This window comes from Xenopus laevis, chromosome 5L, assembly GCF_017654675.1.
Source record: "Xenopus laevis strain J_2021 chromosome 5L, Xenopus_laevis_v10.1, whole genome shotgun sequence".
NCBI classification, from domain to species: Eukaryota; Metazoa; Chordata; class Amphibia; order Anura; family Pipidae; genus Xenopus; species Xenopus laevis.
In genome coordinates, this window is record NC_054379.1 from 60504148 (window position 1) to 60525895 (window position 21748).

The 21748-nt window shown below is 38.8% G+C and overlaps 1 protein-coding gene across 3 annotated transcripts in view; it reads right to left on the reverse strand.

Annotated features, from left to right (window-relative positions):
- Positions 1-21748, reverse strand: part of LOC121393680 (C-C chemokine receptor type 6-like) — a 72322-nt gene that overhangs the window by 41636 nt on the left and 8938 nt on the right. For 2 of the 3 annotated variants that reach the window (XM_041562810.1, XM_041562809.1), the window contains exon 2: positions 20794-20846. The exons of the other annotated variant lie outside the window; for it this stretch is intronic. The gene's annotated coding sequence lies outside the window, so the exon portion shown is untranslated. The remainder of the gene's footprint in view (positions 1-20793; positions 20847-21748) is intronic. 3 annotated transcript variants of the gene reach the window in all.

Here is a 21748-nt window from a genome sequence, read left to right on the forward strand (position 1 = left end):
TATTCCAATATTCAAAAAGGGATTACGATCTCAGCCTGGCAATTATAGGCCAGTAAATTTGACATCTGTGGTGGGCAAATTATTTGAAGGCTTGTTTATTGATCACATTCAAAATTCTGTCCTAGTCAATGGCATTATGAGCAGCAATCAGCATGGCTTTATGAAGGATAGGTCATGTCAGACAAATTTGATTGCTTTTTATGATGAGATAAGTAAGATGCTGGACAGTGGGGGGGGGGGCAGTAGATTTTATCTATTTGTATTTTGCCAAAACATTTGATACTGTGGCCCCAAAATGACTGCTTTCTAAACTAAGGTCTGTTGGGCTTAATGAAGTTGTTTGCACATGGATAGGAAACTGGCTACAGGATCGGGTACAGAGGGTGGTTGTTAATGGTACATTCTCTGCTTGGAGTAAGGTTCTTAGTGGGGTCCCTCAGGGCTCGGTATTGGGTCCACTTTTATTTAACTTGTTCATTAATGACTTAGGGGAGGGTATTGTGAGTAATGTATCAGTGTTTGGAGATGACACAAAACTATCCAGCCCATCCAGGGTGTGGCATCCTTGCAACACGATCTTGACAAACTGGAAATCTGGGCAGCTAAGTGGCAAATGAGATTCAGTGTTGATAAATGTAAAGTCATGCACCTGGGATGTAAGAATATCCAAGCCACTTATACCCTAAATGGGACTGCACTAGGCAAATCCATTATGGAAAAGGACCTTGGAGTCCATGTAGATGATAAACTTGGCTGTAGCAAGCAATGCCAGTCAGCAGCATCAAGGGCAAATAAGGTCTTGCGCTGTATTAAAAGGGGCATAGAGTCATGGGATTTGGGGGTCATTCCACTGTATAGAGCACTTGTAAGGCCCCATCTAGAAAATGCCGTACAGTTTTGGTCTCCATCACTCAAACAGGACATTATTGTATTAGAGAGGGTACAGAGAAGGGCAACTAAGTTGGTAAAAGTTATGGAAAATCTTAGCTATGTGGAAAGACTGGCCAAATTGGGGATGTTCACACTGGAGAAGAGGCGCTTAAGGGGTGATATGATAACTATGTATAAATATATAAGGGGATCGTATAATAATCTCTCTAATGCTTTATTTACCAGTAGGTCTTTCCAGTTGACACAAGGTCACCCATTCCGATTAGAAGAAAAGAGGTTCCGCTTAAATATTCGGAAGGGTTTTTTTTTACAATGAGAGCTGTGAAGATGTGGAATTCTCTCCCTGAATCAGTTGTATAGGCTGATACAATAGATAACTTTAAGAAGGGGTTGGATTGCTTTTTAGCAAGTGAGGGAATACAGGGTTATGGAAGATAGCTCATAGTACAAGCAGCGCCGGATTTGTTTCCCGTCCGCCCCTAGGCCGCACGGACTGACCAGGTCGGCCGCACGGTCCTAGCACCTGCCTACACTTCCCAGCACACTGGCAAAAAAGCGCCGGCGCAGCTGGTGTCATTGAATGGGGACGCACATGTCCCCACTATGTGGCTGGGCGGCATGTCGCCCCTATTTTTTGCCGCCCTAGGCCCGGGCCTATGTGGCCTCGCCACAAATCCAGGCCTGAGTACAAGTTGATCCAGGGACTAGTCCGATTTTTGGGTCAGGAAGGAATTTTTCCCCATATGAGGAAAATTGGAAAGGCTTCAGATGGGGGTTTTTTTGCCTTCCTCTGGATCAACTAGCAGTTCGGCAGATAAAAAAAAACAAAAAAAAAAAACTAAAAGGTTGAACTTGATAGACGTGTGTCTTTTTTCAACCTTACTTACTATGTTACTATGTTACTATGTATTCGTTTGAGGGTGATAAGCAATAGAAAATGACAACTCAATCCCCACCAAGGAGCAGAATGCCCTCCAAAATTTTGAAACAAACTGTACCCCTCTATCAGAAACAATATTGACAGGAAAACCATGTAACTTAAAAATATTGGAAATGAATAACTCAGCCAATGTTTTGGCAGAAGGGAGGTATGGAGGCCACATGCTCAGATCTGCACCTTTCTTGGTTAAGTTAGTAATAGGGGCCACAATCAAGGTAAAGTTTTTAATAAACTGGCGGTAATAATTAGCGAACCCCAAGAACCTCTGAGTTTCCCGCAAGGACAGAGGTTGGGCCCACTCCAGAACAGAAGAAACCTCAAAGGTACACATTTCGAGTTTTGCAAAGAGATTATTCCTCCTTAACCTTAGCAATACCTCCTGAACATGGTGATCAGACAAGTTAGAGGAAAAAATTAGAATGTCGTCTAAATAGACCACTACGAATAAACCCAGCAGGTCCCGGAAGATATCATCAACAAATTCCTGGAACACTGCAGGAGTGTTAAAACGCCAAATGGCATTACAAGGTATTCGTAGTGGTATCCGTCCCTGGTGTTAAAGGCCGTCTTCCACTCATCCCCTTCCCTGATACGGATGAGGTTGTAAGCACCCCTAAGATCAAGTTTAGAATAGATATTGGCATTTTTCACTTGATCAAACAATTCAGAAATCATAGGAGGGGGTAACGATTCTTTATGGTGATCTTATTAAGACCCCTGTAATCTATACAGGGGCGAAGACCACCATCTTTTTCCCAAACAAAAAAGAATCCTGCACCGGCAGGAGAAGTAGAGGGTCTGATAAAACCTCTCTCTAGGTTTTCCTGAATATACTCTCTCATTGCCTGGGCTTCAGGCAAGGAGAGAGGGTAAGTTCTACCACGAGGGGGAGTAGACCCTGGGATGAGGTCGATTGGACAGTCATACTGCCTATGTGGGGGTAAAGTCTCTGTAGCTTCCTTAGAAAAAACATCAGCAAAATCTGAGTAAGCTACAGGTAAACCTTCAAGAAGTGTAGTTGCTACTACTGGAGGGATGCAAGACCCCTGGCACTTTAAACCCCAATGAAGAACCTCCCCTGTTACCTAGTCAATATGTAGGTTGTGTGCTTGCAACCATGGCAACCCCAGGATAAGAGGAGAGGAAGCACCCTTGATAAAAAAAAAGGTTAATTCCTCGCAGTGCAAGTTGTTACAACACAAGAATAAAGGTGGCCATACACGGGCCGATAAAAGTTGGCGACAGATCAAGTCGGCAGCTTATTGGCCCGTGCGCGGGGCCCCCCGACGGGCTTCCCCGATCGCGATCTGGCCGAAAGTCAGCCAGATCTCGATCGGATGGGACTAAAAATCCGACCGTCCGTAAAGCCACCGTTAGGATCCTTCTCCCCACAGCAAATGCATAAACCTTGGGACCACCTGCGAGCCTTTTCCTCAGGAGTTAAATGGGATATGCCCAATTGCATGGGTTCCTCCTGAGGTAGAGGCGCAGAGGGATTAGGGGACTTAACATTGGTCACCACATTTGGAAAGTTAGACTTAACATTGGTAAACCCAGAATGAAAAGAAGAACGCTTCTCACCCCTTCTCTCCCTCTGTCTTCTATCTACCTGGATGGCAAGAGACATGAGATCATCCAGGTTAGAAGATAAAGGATAGTTTACTAAGCTATCCTTAACAGAATCTGAAAGCCCAATATGGAACTGGCTGCGAAGAGCCATGTCGTTCCACCCAGTTTCAATTGCCCACCGGAGGAACTCAGTGCAATACACCTCCGCATCCTGTTTTCCCTGGCGTAATTTACGAATCGCAGAGTCGTCAGGAGACGCACGATCTGGGTCATCGTAGTGTATCGCCATGGTGTTAAAGAAAGTATCAAGGGAAAAGCGGGCAGGATCAGTGGGGCGCAATCTGAGAGAGAGCCCAAATTTGAGGGTCACCCTGAAGCAGGGTCAAAACAAACCTTACTTTCTCCTCACCAGATGAGAAGGAATGAGGAAAGAAACTAAGGTATAATTTGCAGGCCTCCTTAAACACAAAAAATGTAGTTCTGTCCCCACTAAATTTCTCGGGGAACACAATTTTGGGTTCATGGGTTTTAGAGGTGTTACCCATAACAGCAGAAGAACCCACAGGAGGAGTGGCAACTGGACTAGGCGACTGCTGCAGAGACTCCAGTCGGCGAGTCAGATTGTGGAAGCCTTGCATGAGTCTTGCTTCCGCTCATGGTCCTCCAAGCGCTGTAGCAAGGTGGTAAGGAGCGCTTATGTAGTGGAGGGAGCAAAGGCAGCAGTGGCGTGACCCTCGTCATCCATGGCCCGTGATAATGTAATGGTTGGCACCCTAAATCTAGAAACAATGCCAAGCACCCTGGTCTCAGCTCGTGCTTCCACCTGTAGCAGCTGCCTTTGGCCTCGGGAAGAGCCCTCAGCTATTCAGATGCAGCCAGGTCTTAAAACGAGAGGTGCAAGGCGAGGGGTTCTAGACAAGTAGAGGGGCACAACTGTAAGGCAAGAGTCTTTGGGCTGAAGGTCACAGTACAAGGCGTGAGACAAAATCGTAATCAGATCAGGCCGGGTCGGGGCAGGCAGAGAACAAACGTAGTCAGGCAGGCAAGGGTCAAACCAGGAAGTCAATCAGAGGGATAAGGCAGAATCGTCGTCGGATATCAGGCAAGGGGTCAGGATACAGAAAGTAGAATCGTCAAGAACTGGCAAGGGTCACAACGAGTGCGCCTACAAACCCAGAAGAAGCACACCGTGTACGCGCTAGGAATCCTGCGCTGAGGAATATTGATGACACGGCGGGCATCTCCGTCGAGGAGCCAGCAGGCGTCCGCGCCAACCCCCTTGAACCATTGGACCACCAGGGAGGTGAGACCTCAAAATAACAATGGGAAATGATTTGTGTGAGTACCAGTTACTGTTGTTATTTGCTCTATTGTTCAAGATATCTGGTGTGACACTGCCATAGAAGTGGAATAAGCCTTCCACATTATATAAAACATGTACTAGGAAGTGAAAGACAGTTTATCATTGATCACTAGCACATAAACTGGAGAATGTTCGGATGGTGTTCAGGCATCAGCAGCAAGCGACACTGTCACTTCAACTGTGACTAGGGATGTAGCAATGTAAGAGACCAATATGAACAAATACATTGCATTGATATGCATAATACAATCAAGGTTTGAAAATTAAAAAACATTGTAAGGATCGGTTTCTTTTGTCACCTAGTCTTCATCAAGAAATGGCAACCCTTTTAAAGGCCTTGTTTGCCGAAGGGTTAAAAAACATTTCTTGTAAGGGTGACTTCTAAGAGAAAACGTGCACACATTTCATAATATGTGTGCTTCCTTTATGAGCTGTGTACTGATTTCTTTAACCACAGAAAAATATGTTTCGTACTTCTCATTAAAAGTGATAATTTTTACAGACTGTGGTTTGCCTCTTTTCATGCAAACTTCCCTGAAAGATAAAGATGTGTATTTTCATTTTACTGCTAAATTAGGTCATTTGTGCAGGTGATTTGCAGAGCTGTGTAAGCTTCATGTGAGAAAATTGATTTTTTTTTTACTTGGTGCTGATTTCATTTCAAAATATTTTCTAATGGTTTATTGGCAACCTATGCACATTGTTATAACACATAACACTAAGTGGCAACTTCACTTGAAACATCTACTCTCTCCTCTGTCTGCCAACAGGGTATGCGTGGGGAGGAAGGGGGATTGTTGTTTCCATGGAAGATCTCACAACTCTAGTGGGGGGCCCTGGGGGTGTTGCCCTTGAGGTGGTATCCCGTGTGGGCCCCTGGAACACCTAGTTGGGGGTTCCAGGGGCCCACTAGTCTCACAGGGCTTGATTCACCCCTGCCATTAGCTTTATAGAGAGAAATTACCAAGACCAAAACATTGGTTTTGCAGCAAATTGTCTGGAACTCAAAGGTTCATATTAGCTCATTCCAGTATCTATATTAAAAGGAATGCTTCTCTGTTGATGTTTCTCATTTCCTGCATCCGCTGAAATATTCTGCAAAGTTAGAAACAGTGTATAACATACAGAACAAAAAAAAAAATTAAGTGCACCTCCAAAGCCATTTCTTTTACAGAGCACACACAATAACATTGCCCATGTTTCTTGCCTTCATTTTCTTAAACCTACAGTATCTTCTACGTTATCCCCTTTTCCACATCCCACCTGTTTTAATACTTTCTCATTCGCCAGTCTTATTTTTTTTATCTTCTCAATAAATCTTCTTTCATATACACATTCACATTTACAATCGTTCTTTGTTGTTTTTTTGTCAGCTGCCATGTTGTGCCTAATATTATTGTGTAACTTGGTGCTCCCCCCAGTCTTTACCTGCTTGGAAGTATATTGAAATGTCTGCAAATAGCGTCACTATGAGATTGCTTAGCTGGGGTGGAATGTTAAGCTATAACTGATGATACTCTGACATAATGGGAGTAAAGTTAATGCTCACTGGTGACTAATTTAGAGAGGCCAATGATTTGGAAATGGCCATAAAGTTATCACTGGGAAAGTTGGGAATTAGTCCCCAGAAGACATGGCTGGGCAAAATTTACTTAAACATAATTTACCCTAATATTGATTAAGAGATATGTTTAACACAAGAAATACTACACCATATATTTTCCGTTATCTGTTTTTTTGCAACTAAAAAAGCAAAAATAGTATGCATATTTTCATCTTTTTTTGTATCCACATTTAATTTCTTTGTAATGTTTTGACAGACAGTATGCTTTTTGAGAAATTTGTCAAAATGCATATTTAGCTTTACTGGTTCAAACCGTTTGCCACATTTTGTTATTCAGTTTAGAGGCATTTCCTGTCAGTAACTTCTATCTATCTATCTATCTATCTATCTATCTATCTATCTATCTATCTATCTATCTATCTATCTATCTATCTATCTATCTATCTATCTATCTATCCATCTATCCATCCATCCATCCATCCATCTATCTATCTATCTATCTATCTATCTATCTATCTATCTATCTATCTATCTCTGTATACACATATAACTTTAGGGCAGTATAAACAGTTTAATATTAGTGTGTAATTACACATTAATGCTACCTAGTTCAGTGGAATCATCTGCATCCATGATACATACATGACATTGTGCATAGACCAGCATAGACAGTTGTCTTAGTCTTAATAGTGGTGTGTTTTTATAAGAAATTAAAATATAAACTGTAACATGATATGGGGTTAGAAATACATACATTGTATTCATAATATAAATATGTGATACCTTACTTATATACATGAAAATACAAATTATTTTTAAAGATCCTTGCATCTAAACACACCAGTACCAAATTGTGTAGTTTTATGAAGGATCCTAACCTAAATAAATCTGAACAAAATTACAAAACAATAAGACTTATAGCAAAGCTACACAATAGATTCTAAAATATATCCCCTAAACCTATTTTTGTTGCAGACCTCATACTTATTTTAAACACAGCAAAATTATTTGCTAAAATAATAATACAGGCAACACCAGAATAGTTACAAATACAACTCTCATGCTCTCAAAGCTATTTTATAAATGCTAGGAATCATTGGAATACATTGTGTTAGGGACACATGTGCCTGGTAAGCCCTAGAAGTCTTATATTAGGATTTTTTTACAACCAGATGCTTTAGCCTAAGTATATTCAGTATTGCTAGTTCAAATGTAATACATGCTGACAGAAAAGCATCATGTACTGGACTGGAAAGTCTCATAATTCCTGAAATGACGTGGTAAGCACAATAGTTTAAACAACCATCTGCATATTATGTTAGAAAACCATTAGTCAGTCATGCCAATTTATTGAAAAGGGGAACTTAAAGGTGTTGTTCACCTATAAATTAACTTAAAGTATGATGTGGTTTTAATTTTTTATTAACTATGTTACTATGTAACTGTGTTTTTTAAGTTAGTTTGCTTTTTATACCGCAACTCTCCAGTTTCAGCACTCTGCTAGTGTCCAAATTACCTTAACAACCATGCATTGAATTGAATTAGAGACTGGAACATGAAGAGGAGAGGACCTGAATAGTACGATGAGTAAAAAAAATTAGCAGTAACAATTAATGTAAAGCCTTACAGAGCATTTGTTTTTTAGATGGGGTCAGTGATCCCCATTTGAAAGCTGGAAAGAGTCAGAAGAAGAAGGCAATTTAAAAACTATAAAAAAAGAAAAATGAAGGCCAATTGAAAAGTTATTTATAATTATAAACATACTAAAAGTTAAATCAAAGGTGAACTACCCCTTTAGGTAAATACATTTAACTTAACCAGGATAATGTGATTCTGCATATGTACTAAGCAATTATTAAAATTGTGATATCTTATTGAATGTCCATCAAATGCCTAAATTAAAATATATGTGTATAAGCATTACATAGACAGAGTGATAAAAATTTGATATTTGTTATACCATTAGGCCATCAAAATGTTTTGAGATATAGTTTATATTAATTTTACTACAATTGTTTGTACTGGCAAAGTGGTCATTTACTGGAGTATTTTCTTCACAAAACAAGCAAGCTACAAGTCTTTGCTAATTTTTTTAATGTAGAGAGGTTGCAACAAGCTCTTGGGTACAAAGACAAGACATCAAGACTATTACATTTTACCTGTCATTTGAATACTTTTGATATTCATAGGAAACCCCAAAGTCTACTGCCACACGGGCAGACTCAGAAACAAACCTTCCTCTATGATCACTGTTGGTCTAGGTGCAGACACATAGATTTTAGTGCTGAAATGGGTGAGTAGGCATTTAAGTACCGAAATCCACTCTGTGTGTCTGTACCCAGGCAGACGCAGTGTCTCTGGGTGCAGGCACTACAGACAACAGGTTGGAAAGTTGGTTTCTCCGCCTACGCTTATACACAGACCAAGAAACTGCCTCATGTGGCATTAGCCTAAATGTTAATTGTGCAATTATGGTTATAATGATTGATCATTTGGGCTCCTGCAAACAAAACAAATAGTTTAATATTTATTGCAAATGCCCCCAACATTAAAATTACCCATGGATTACTTATATACTTTGAAAATAGATTCCTTGAAGAACTCATGGTAAAATATTTTTGCAGCAGCTAGCAATATTCAAATCTCTTCTAAATATAGCACTTCTTACATATCTTTGGGAATACATTCAAAAATGTAAATTTTCAGAATTTTATCTGCCATATTTGTAGGAACAAAGACAAAATGTTCTGAATATTCTTTTCTCCAAAATACATTAATGCCATATATTCATTGTGGCTAATAATATATGGCTTCTAGAAATTATTTTATTAAATTATTGGAAATTATTTATAGGTCAGAATAGTAGTGGACAACCCTTTAATACATTTTATTACAGCAGAAATACTTGCACTAGATTTATAAAACTTAGATAGTTTTACATATCATATGGACATGTGCAAAAGTTCTGCATGACAGTTTTATGAATTTAGTCAATGGACACAACGGTTCTGGGTGCAGGCAAGAGAGGAGGCTAATGCCTGCATAGGGGCTGATTTTCAGGCCCCAGGTGGCATAAGCCTAAGTAACAAAAACTACAGAGTAGCATCTTTATTCATGAGCTCAAAGGACTGGGTTGATTAGCTAAAAAAGTGATTTAATCACATGGTGCAGAAGCCTAGCTGGCAATTTGATTATGCTAACTACCATTTTGTACACTTAATATTCTAAAAATGCTCCTAATGGCCACAGCGTTCTCTCCTTTCTATTTGCAAAAGGGTCAAGTAATCCAAAAACATAATACAGATTTGGAAAATAGATATCAACAGTATTCATTTTCCATCAAGTATGAATTTAGTTTAGGCATACTGTATGTAACCCATTCTTGGCACACTGCTTTAGAAAAATATCACACAGCCCTTGACCTGATGCGTTTATCTGCAGCAACCCGACAAACCTGGAACCTCTGCAAAATTTGGAAGACTGGGAATCTGTGATCTTATGGTGCAGTGCCTCCACCTAGTGGGAGCTCAGGGATACAACGATTTGCAGCAATAACATACTTTATATGGAAAGAAATGCAACAGGCATCTAATACAATAAACACTTCTGCAATGGGAATACCTGGGGCTCTATTTGACTCAGTAGCAATACTCTCTGGCTGAACTACCACACTAAGTACCTATGACTATAGCAGTGAAACAGTTAACTCTGGGATCTCTCTGTACAGTTAGAGCTCCAGGCCTCACCTCCTGGCAAAGCTCAGCAGAAAACTCTGTTCTCCTCTTATTTTCTTTCATGGCTGGGTATTGCAGCAATAGATCCTTTATAGATACTGCTATAATGTCTCTCTGATCTCCTTCAGACACTTTTTCTATTTTGAAAATCTAGTTTTAAGAATCTATCAGGGTGAACAGGATCTACCCTGGTTTTATTATTTTCTATAATTTTAGTGTAACCAGTGGTTATAGTGATAGTAATGAATGAATAGAAAACTATATATATAGAATAAAACACTACTGGTAAAGTGCCAATACTGTAGTGTAGAATTCATCAAGCACAAAGTTCAATCGATTAGGCTAACCGTGAATATAAATTACTATTATTTTAACAAATGGCATTAAAAATTGCCTGGAATATATAAAGTATATCTAGTATGCCATCTAGTGGTACATTCTAGCAGTAATTAACATTATAAGAAACTAGAATAATGTAGAATACTGTAATTTTGTGAAAAAAAAAATACTGCTGTATAATGCACAAAAAAGAACAGTAGATAAGGTGAGCTCCTTTGACATATATCCAGGGCCGCTTTAATTAATGGGCAAAAGGGGCATCTGCCCGGGCCCACTTATTTTGCTGGGAATAGTTGGGTTGATGGCTGTCATCCGCTGGCACCAGAGTCGGATTCGGCCAGTGCGACACTTTTGTGGGCCCGCCGGCCCAGATCCGCACTGAATCTTCCTGCTGGGGCAGGCACATTGTGTGTGCATACACCAGCCAGCACGTTCCACTAGTTTGGCTGGGGCCAGGGTCGGACTGGTGTTCTTGGGGCCCACCGGGGCTACTGCCCCAGGGCCTCCCTCGCCGCTCCGGAGTGCTGCGTCGCGTTTGTCCATACGCGCATGGTGCCGGTTTTGTAAGTATGCATGCAGAGTGACATCAGAGTGAGCACACACAAAATTTTTATTTCACTGCGACCCCCAACAAAGAGGGGTCATGCCACTAAGAAGCAGATCTGAGCTGGCAGGGCCCACAAGAGCCCGTGGCCCACCAGGTTTTTTCCCAGTTTCCCGCCGGCCCAGTCCAACACTGGCTGGGGCGGAGTTAGGGATGACGGAGGCAGGAAGTGGGCGTGTTGATGTGTGAACCTGGAAGAAAAGGGAGGTGGCGAGGAGCAGAAGGTGCTGCACAATACTACGAAAAAATTAGGGAAGTCAAGAAAATATGAGACAAAAGCTCTGAAGACGCTGACAGCCTGATCAGTGACAGCAAAAGGTAGGAGTTGATATAAGGCAGGGTAAGCAGCAGGAGCTAAAACATGTGCACTTCATATGGGAAGTTGATGTTTAGTGTGTATAGTGACAAGGAGGATGACATACCTCCCAACTGTCCCATTTTTAGAGCTCTTTTGACAGCTCAACCTGCAGTCCCTCATTTGTACTGGAAAGTCCTGTTTTTCTCTCCACTGAACAGAAAGAAAAAGAAACAAAGTTTCTAACTTAATTGGCTTTTGGCAGAGAGGTACAAAATACTCCAGCACACGTTCTGCTTAAGGGTTATACCCGTGTTTAAAGTCAAGCCGAAAAATGTTACAACATTTCGGGGGCATACCCCTTCGTCAGGTGATCCATGCCACCCACCTCCACCTTTAAATATGTTACAAATCAATCCCCACCTCCAATAAACCGTATGACGGAGATTCAACCCAAACAATTAAATCCTATTGCTCCCAAGGAAAAGTCCAGATCAGTCCAGCAGCTCAAAAAATTCTTTCAAAAAATACATTCAAAGAAATATTCAAAAACTTTCCAAAATAAGTCCAAGGTTCAAACAGAACATTTGAAAAAGTTCATGTAGCTATAGCAAATTGCATATACTGTTGGGAAGAAAAAGTTTTAACAATTAACCCACTTTCCTACATTCTACATGGATTTGTAGTTAAACACCACCAAGTTACAATAAAACAATAAGGTCTACAGAAAGGATTAATAATTTACTGACAAACTCTTGTAAATACAAGAAAACTAATTAGTCGTACCTTTCCTTTGCATATTACTTTCTATCGGAAAGTTTCAGATAAGGAGAATAAAAATTGGAAACAAATTAGCAACAAAATACATGAAAAAAGGTTACAAGTAACAAGCCAGGCTGAATTCCTCATTTAAACCTCTTGGTGCCTGTGTTTGTAACAACTGAATCCAATAGGCTTCCCGTTGTGCCAACTTTAACCTTAAATTTTGAGTGCTACTATTTTCTCCAATATCTGCCATCTTAACTGTGAAGTCCTATGGTTCTCCTCAAAAAAATGTTTATACAAGAAGGTTTCATGTTTTTTCTTTTTTTCATTAGTTTCTTTGATCTGTTCCTTTTGTGGTGGTTTGTAATTTCTGATAGCAGCCTTATGTTCGTTTAATCTTACTTACTTACTTATGGGTTGACTTGTTTGGCCAATATAAGCAAGGCCACATGGGCATTTCAAGCAGTAAATTACTCTGTGGGAATTACAGGTGTGAAACCCCTTTACATAATGTTTTCTGCCTTTTGGGCACAATATAATCCCCTACAGTATAATCCTCTTTAATGATTCCTGTACAATGGCCACAATTCAGACATGGAAAGGTACCCACTAGTGCTCTTCTTAGAGACACTTAAAGGAATACTGTCATGGGGAAAAAAAACATTTCAAAATGAATCAGTTAATAGTGCTGCTCCAGCAGAATTCTGCACTGAAATCCATTTCTCAAAAGAGCAAACAGATTTTTTTTTTATATTCAATTTTGAAATCTGACATGTGGCTAGACATATTGTCAATTTCCCAGCTGCCCCAAGTCATGTGACTTGTGCTCTGATAAACTTCAGTCACTCTTTACTGCTGTACTGCAAGTTGGAGTGATATCACCCCCTCCCTTTTCCCCTCCAGCAGCCAAACAAAAGAACAATGGGAAGGTAACCAGATAGCAGCTCCCTAACACAAGATAACAGCTGCCTGGTAGATATACGAACAACACTCAATAGTAAAAACCCATGTCTCACTGAGACAAATTCAGTTACATTGAGAAGGAAAACAGCAGCCTGCCAGAAAGCATTTCTCTCCTACAGTGCAAGCACAAGTCACATGACCAGGGGCAGCTGGGAAATTGACAAAATGTCTAGCCCCATGTCAGATTTCAAAATTGAAAATATCAAAATGCTCTTTTGAGAAATGGATTTCAGTGCAGAATTCTGCTGGAGTAGCACTATTAACTGATGTGTTTTGAAAAAAACATGTTTTTCTATGACAGGATCCCTTTAAGTCTTTCTTTTTAATGATGTCTCCCACATTTTTCCAACATTTATATGGAAAGACTGGGGGCAAGGTGAACAACTTCCCAAACTTGACATCATTTTTTAAAATCTTCCAGTTTTTAAGAATTGGCCTTCTTATGTACTTTGCATTGATGTCATAAGTTGAAATAAAAGGGAAACGTTTCTCTTTGTTTGAAGATTTCATTTGTTTTTTAAGAAGATTAGCTTGTGGTATCTTACCAACTTCTTCAATAATTTTTAACAGTGTATTTCTGTCGTACACTTTTTCCAAGAATTTATCAATAATTTTTTCATATTCATATGCATATAACTCATCATCTGATGTAATTCTCCGGACCCGCATTAATTGGCTTTTAGGTAAGCCATTTAATGGGCCAGGAGCATGGAAGCTGGTAGGACTTAACAGATTGTTACGGTCTGTTGGTTTGGTAAACAGTGTTTAAAAAAAAGTTTTAAAACCTTCATCAGAACGGTATATATCAACATCCAAAAAATGTATATTAGAGGGTGGAATTCCAAGGTAAATTTCAAAGTGCTGTGAACACTATTAAGATACTTCAGAAATTTCAATAGTTTGCCCTTACCACCTTTCCAAAGAAAAAAAGTATCATCCACATAGAACCAATAGGATAAAATACATGAAGAATATTCTAAGTTAGAATAAATAAACGTGTCCTCAAAAAAATCCATAAAAATATTTGCATAAGCAGGTGACATATTATCTTCCATTGCGCAGCCTTGTGCTTGCAAAAAGAAATTATTAGGAAAAACATTTTTTTGTAAGTACCATTTCCAATAATGTGCATAAAAACGTAATCTGATGTATAGGTGTTTTGGTGTGGCTCAGATATGAACGCACACATTCAATCCCTTCGTTATGCGGGATAGATGTAAATAGAACACAAACATCCAATGAACATAGGAGATACTCATCCATTGTTACTATTTTCTTCTGTAAGCGTAACAAAAAGTCTCCTGGGGGTTATTTCCTGCAATGCAATATCTATATAGATTGCTAAAGGTTGTAACAAAGAACCCACATTGCTTATGATGGGGCGCCCAGGTGGTTTAATAAGGGACTTATGTATTTTTGGTAAAAAATAAATGTGTGGAATCTTAGCCTCCTCACGAAAAAGTAAATCATATGTGTCTTCCGTAATTATACCCTCCATAACTGCAGAAAATAAAAATATTTTTATTTAATCTTTTAATTGTCTGAGGGGTTATTTTCAATCATTCTATAGTGTGATTCATTATTTAACTGGCGAAATGCCTCCGTCTCATAATCCCATTTATTTACAACCATTACACCCCCCTCCTTACAAATCACAATAGAGTCATTCTCCTGAAGACTTGTTAATGCTTTTTTCTCTACAGCTGAGATATTATGTTTTATTCTACCGGTATTGTTGCTCAAATGCTTTTCTACTTCCATCCGCACCAACACCTCAAATGCATCAAGTGAGGGGTAATTACCAGGGGGAAAATATGTACTTTTTTGCTGTAATTTTCACAACAGTTTTGTATTTACATTTTCGTTCCTAACACCAACCTCCTTACTAGAGAAATGTACCTTCAATTTAATCGATCGCATAAATTTAATAAAAATCAATGGTAAAGTCAAATGGAGCGTTAACATGCATAGGTACAAAGTTAAGCCCTTTATTATGGACTGATAGTTCAGATTCTGTTAAGATGTAGGAAGACAAATTGAAAACATTATTCACCTTAATTTCTGCTGTACTTTCTTGGTAACCAGATCGTGTTTATTTGCCACTCCTGGCCAACTCCAAATCTGAAGACTGCTGTGAGTAAGTTGTTTCTAAGTCTCCTTCACGTCTGGGCTGTCTCGCGTGCTGAGGCTTCCTTGTTGTCTTCCATGAGTACACCTCTCCTTCGTGTGAGTCTCCTTCATGATGTAATTTGCCGATATTTCTGCCTCAACTGACCAACGAGTTGATACCTTCAGCTTCACAGAGGCGGAAAGGAAAAGGATATTGAACACAGCACAAATATTACCCGCGGTAACACTGGTAGGAGACGATGAGATTCTCCATGATTTGGAAAGACTAAAGAGGAGGAAGTATCATGGACACTACAATCTTCTACTTTATTCGAATATGCAAAAGTGCAAAGGATACCACGAGGACTACGACTCCACATAAAACCGGGCTTATTTCGGGAGGACAGAGAATTCCTCTCCAGATGGCAAGGCTTCTTGAACCGGTGCAGCCTCATTCTAATTACAGTACTCTGACTGTGCAGCAGTTACAGAATGGGCTAAGAGACACCAGCCAACAGATACATACTGTGGAAGAGGAGTACAAAGCCAAGGATCCCATAGACGGTCACAAAACAACTCTTGCGGAGCTCCAGACAAGGATAGATACGCTCCTTCAGACGAAACTACGCAAATTCAGAAGGGACACCAAAGACTACGAAAAAGGAGAGGTGTACTCATGGAAGACAACAAGGAAGCCTCAGAATGCGAGACAGAATGTTTTTAATGTTAATGTTAACATGATTTTCTAGTAGACTAGAGGTATCCATTATAACCAACCAGAAGATGGGAGTATGGTGCAGAAGAGAGTGCACTATGGACTGCGATCCATCTAGTGCGGACAGGCCATCCTGTTGGTGAAGATGCTCGATGCTACAGCTTGGTGATGGGTGTAGAGCACTTACATATGGCAGGGGTAAGTGGCACTTATGCCAGATAAAGGTGTGGATTATGTGGCATGATGATATGCGTTTATCACGAACACGAGTGGGTGATTGCTTGAATGGAAGTCTGAAACAGACGATACACTTTAAAAAAATAACAGGACATATTGAAAAAAAATGGTTACATTCACAGAGCATAACATTGGAAGGTTTTAACGATAAAGATCAGGGAAAGGACTGGCTATGTGAACACAATGGTGACAGTTGGGATGGAATAGTCCAAGCACTATACGGGACATGATAAACAGTTCACTATAGGTGAGGCAATCGGGGGAGGTGTAGGGTAACGTCAGGGGGGGAAATTTTGAAATTCCTGCCAAACATTCATATATAGAAGCTGATTTTAATACATTGTGTAAGTTTGATATATATATATATATATATATATATATATATATAAAATATATATATATATATATATATATATATATATATATATATATATATATATATATATATATATACACATATATACACACACACAAACACACAGGTTCTCTAGCATCATATGCTATCATTCAGACAATGTTTTTTTTTTCAGTGAAGGCCTTGCTTAATTCAGCAAACCAAATTCTGCACATATAACAAAAATATGGCTCCACAGTAAGCAAGTAAAGCTAGCCATAGATGTACAGATTATAGCCTTGGACGAACAATTGCCTGTGCCTTCAGACCTGCAACTGAACACTCAAATTAATATAAAGTAGTAAATAGAACAAATCACATGATGCTTGGGCCATTAATTGACAGACAGCAATCTTATGAAAGTTGTGTCTTCTCTATAGCCGATATAAATCTTTTAACCTGTTTGATCAGCTGAAGGACTGATTGCCATGGTATGGAAAAAAATACGACAAAAATGAACAAAAATTGTTGAGCAGCTCAAATTCTATATCAGGAAAGAATGGGAAAACATTTCACTTTCAAAACTACAGCAATTGGTCTCCTCAGTTTCCAAACTGTTACAGAGTGTTAAAAGAGGTGATGCAACGCAGTGGGAAACATGTCCCTGTCCCAACTTTTTAAACATGTTGCTGGCATCAAATTCAAAATGGAGCATATATTTTTCAGAAGACATAATTTTTCAGTTTCAACATTTGACATGTTATCTTTGTACTATTTTCAATAAAGCATAGTGTTTAAATGATTTGCAAATCATTGCATTCTCTCTTTTCTTTTTTTAATTTTAGTGTCCCAACTTTTTCAGAAATGGAGGAGTGACTAGATTAGATAGATATACCTATCCAGACTTATCAATGCACTTATATACACACATATCACATTGTTATCACTAGGGAGAGGATTGGACAACCTCACTGTGAAGAACTATTTTTACTGCTTCAAATGAAAGTACAGTTACTCAAGTCTAAAGGGATGACCTCTAGCCCTTTGATCACTGCAATGTGAAGAAAGATTCCTGCTGTCTATAATGTCCAATAATGTACAGGTAGAGCATCCGTTATAAGGAAACCCATTATTCAGTTCACAGGAAGGTCACCTCCCATAGACTTTATTGTAATCAAATAATTAAAATTTTAAAAAAATATTACCTTTTAATTTGTAATAATAAAACAGTACCTTGTAATTGATCTGAACTAAGATATGATTAGTCCATATTGGTGGCAAAACAATGCTATTTGGTTTATGTAATGTTTAAATATTTTTTTAGTACAGGCATGGGATCTGTTATCCGGAAACCCGTTATCCAGCAAGCTCCTTACGAAAATGCCGTCACTCATAGTAATAATAAAACAGTACCATGTACTTGATCCATACTAAGATATAATTCATCATTATTGGAAGTGAAACCAGCCTATTGGGTTTATTTAATGTTTAAATGATTTTCTAGTAGACTAGAGGTATCCATTATAAGGAAAACCCCAGGTCCCGAGAATTCTGGATAACAGGTCCATTACCTGTACTCTTGTCGTATGGGGGCCTGCGATTTCTGATGGTGGCCCTGCCTCTACTTATAAATAGTAATCATGTCCCATTGCAAGTGCCTTTTTTTAGCTCAGCTGCATATCTCCACTCGTTCAAGCTCCATAATATCCTTCTCAAGGACTGGGGCTCGAAACTGTACTGCATAATCCAGGGGAGTCTAAGCTTCTGCTGACTTCCTCAAAGAAGGCAATTCAATTTGTCTGCAATATCTATTGCTTGTAAAACCATACTGGCACAAATGTATAGTATTATTTGAAATGTATTCCACAGCCACCAATGTCAAACTAACAAGCCTATATAGTTTATAGGATGAATGATGGCACACATGTAATTCGCCAGTCTCTCGGCACCATGCCAGACCTCAGAATTCTGGAAAATGAATTAAAGTGTTATCTAGATGTCTCAATTCTTCTGGTATTACAGAAAGGGAACTGTTAGTAAGTTGCAGATTAAACATATGTGGGACACTTCAATGGGTTTTGTAGAAGACAGGGTGGCAGTGGACTTATTGCAAGTGCTTTTGGGATATAAAGTCCCTCTACTTGAGTAATCGCCTAAAACCTATATAATCTCATGCAATGTCAGTGTTAACTTGAGAAGTGTTCTCACATCACTTCTGCGAAGCATAACAATAAAGAATTGCCTTAGAAATCATCAAAATCTCTATCGCTGAAAAAATCCCTGTAAACAATTTTTCATTGGAAAACATGCTTTTTTACAAAATGAATCAGTGAATACCAGAATTCTGCACTGGAATATGTTTTTCAAAAGAGAAAGATTGTTTTGTATTTAATTTTGAAATCTGACATGTGGCTAGACATGTTCTGAGTTTTCCAGTTGCCCTGGGCCATGTGACTTGCACTGCAAGTTCAAGTGATATCAACCCCTCCCAACCCTGCCCCAGAAGCCTGTCAATAGAACAATGGTAAGGTTACAAGATAACTGCTCCCTGACACTTGCATTGCTAAAAATGGTGATATATATGAGAATAGCATTCAATAGTAAAATACTCAAGCCCGACCACGACTCCTCCAGTTACACCGAGTAGGAAAAACAATAACTTTTCTGAAAGCAGTTCCTTCGTGAAGTGCGGCTTTTTGAAAGCTCAGGTACAATTACCTGAGATGGCAGCCTACACACCAATATTACCAGGAAAAAAAAACATTTATTGGTTCAAGAAATTTTTTTTTAAATGGTAAAATTATTTGCAATGAACACAGTGTAATTTAGTAATAAAAAGTATACCATAAAAACCTTGACACAATCACTTTAACAATAGGACAGCAGCAGCGCCACATTCTCTCCTGAAAGCTACCTTTGCAAGGCTCAAGGTATCCTCCTGTGTTTTTATTAGTATCGGTTTGTATCTAATCTTTGCCCACACCTCTCAAAGTTGAGTAAATGCAAACACAAAGTTAAAAAAACAATTCTAATTAAATAAACTTTCATACACAAATTAAATACCTAAAACTGTGTTAAAATATACAAAGCAAGCATAAATAATTGCTAATATTGTATGTATTTAATCCAGGCAAACAGATTTATATTGATTCTATGTATTTATGGGATCTCTTATCCAGAAACTGATTATCCAGAAAGCTCTGAATTACAGGAAGACCATCTCCCATAGACTTCATTCTATGCACATAATTCAGATTTTTTTTAATTTCTTTATTTCCTTTGTAATAATAAACCAGCACCTTGTACATGATTCATTAATGCATTTTGGTGGCTTAAAGGGATACTGTCATGGGAAAAAAAATTTTTTCAAAATGAATCAGTTAACAGTGCTGCTCCATTCTGCACTGAAATCCATTTCTCAAAAGAGCAAACTGATTTTTTTATATTCAATTTTGAAATCTGACATGGGGCTAGACATATTGTCAGTTTCGCAGCTGCCCCAAGTCATGTGACTTGTGCTCTGATAAACTTCAATCACTCTTTACTGCTGTACTGCAAGTTAGAGTGATATCACCCCCCTCCCTTTCCCCCCCAGCAGCCACACAAAAGAACAATGGGAAGGTAACCAGATAGCAGCTCCATAACACAAGATAATAGCTGCCTGGTAGATCTAAGAACAACACTCAATAGTAAAAACCCATGTCTCACTGAGACACATTCAGTTACATTGAGAAGGAAAAACAGCAGCCTGTCAGAAAGCATTTCTCTCCTACAGTGCAGGCACAAGTCACATGACCAGGGGCAGCTTGGAAATGGACAAAATGTCTAGCGGCATGTCAGATTTCAAAATTGAATATAGAAAAATCTGTTTGCTCTTTTGAGAAATGGATTTCAGTGCAGAATTTCGCTGGAGTAGCAGTATTAACTGATGTGTTTTGAAAAAATCATGTTTTCCGAAGGACCTCTATGCCACATTACCATACATGTGCATTACTAAACTGTGTAAACATTCTAAAAGATGGCATGTGTGTTGCTAGCATCTGGCATAAATTAATGATTGCTTAGTGAATCTCAGTATTTAAAAGCAGCTAAAAGAAAATTTAAAAGCAACTAAAAGAAAATTGTGAATACCCTTAAAAAGTCCAGTGTAATTTCAGATATATAAGCACATGTAAAAATAATTCTGCCTGCCTGGCCAAGAATGTGGATTTTACATTTTGGTTGCTCTTTGCAAGATCTAGTCAAAATTGAAGACACTGGACATACAAAAAGGTTGAAGAACATTGCCTCTAAACATCATCTACTGTCTTAAAAATAGCAGTCCTATATGGAAGTCAGATTATGATTTCTTGATTTTTTGCTACGGCTTACCTTCTGGGTAGCAGTTTGATAAGTAACTTCTCCAACTCTCCACTTAGGTTAGGCTAAGAAGGACAGAGCAGAGGGTCAGCAATTAAATTGCTTCTTTATGTACAATAAGACCTGAGCCTTCAGCTAATATTAACATATAACTATAGTTTAGATGCTTTATCTTTCCTTTAAAATCATCACCAGTATTGATGCAGTTGCACTTTAACAACGAAAGTATAAAAGTCTAAAGTAAGTACACCAAGGCTAAAATTTGGCCGAACACGGGATTCAGTGCAACCCTAACCAATACATAGAAATTTTATTGTAAAATGTTAGGCTAAAGTTATCGTGTGACTTATTGCTCACCATGGAATAAGCCATAGCAGAGTGAGTCAGAAGTACACACACTTTGAATGGATATACTTTGCAACACTTTCGCCAGCAACATCTAACCACCATATGCCTCACAAACCCAGTTGTCAGACCAATTGATTCATGTTTCTAAGCCAATAGCAAACCAACTGTTGGAAAGTCACAGGAGCTCGTCAGCTGGGCAGAACCCACTTCTGACCAGTGATCGTGCACTGTGTGTGTAAAATCTAATTTGTATCATTATCCTATCAAATTACAATAATTGTTTTAGCATTTATAGGTCTTTAAATAAGTTTCTGTCCTCTCTGGCTTGTAATTACTGAATACTTTCCTTTCCATTCCTACTACTTCTTTACTCCTGAGTTAAAGTCATACGGACACTCAAAACTACTCTTCAAAATATTCAAAATATTAATGTATATTACAAGTTACCTGTAGGTCATGTTGGGTCATAGGTCTGCTATTATAAAAAAAGATTCTTATGCACAACAATATGATAGAGTGCTTCCACCCCTGATCATGTACCCTTTGCGGTACCAGGTGCTATACCAGAAGACCCACTCCTGCCTTGCGGGTCATGTAGATACATAGAAGAAATTCCAGT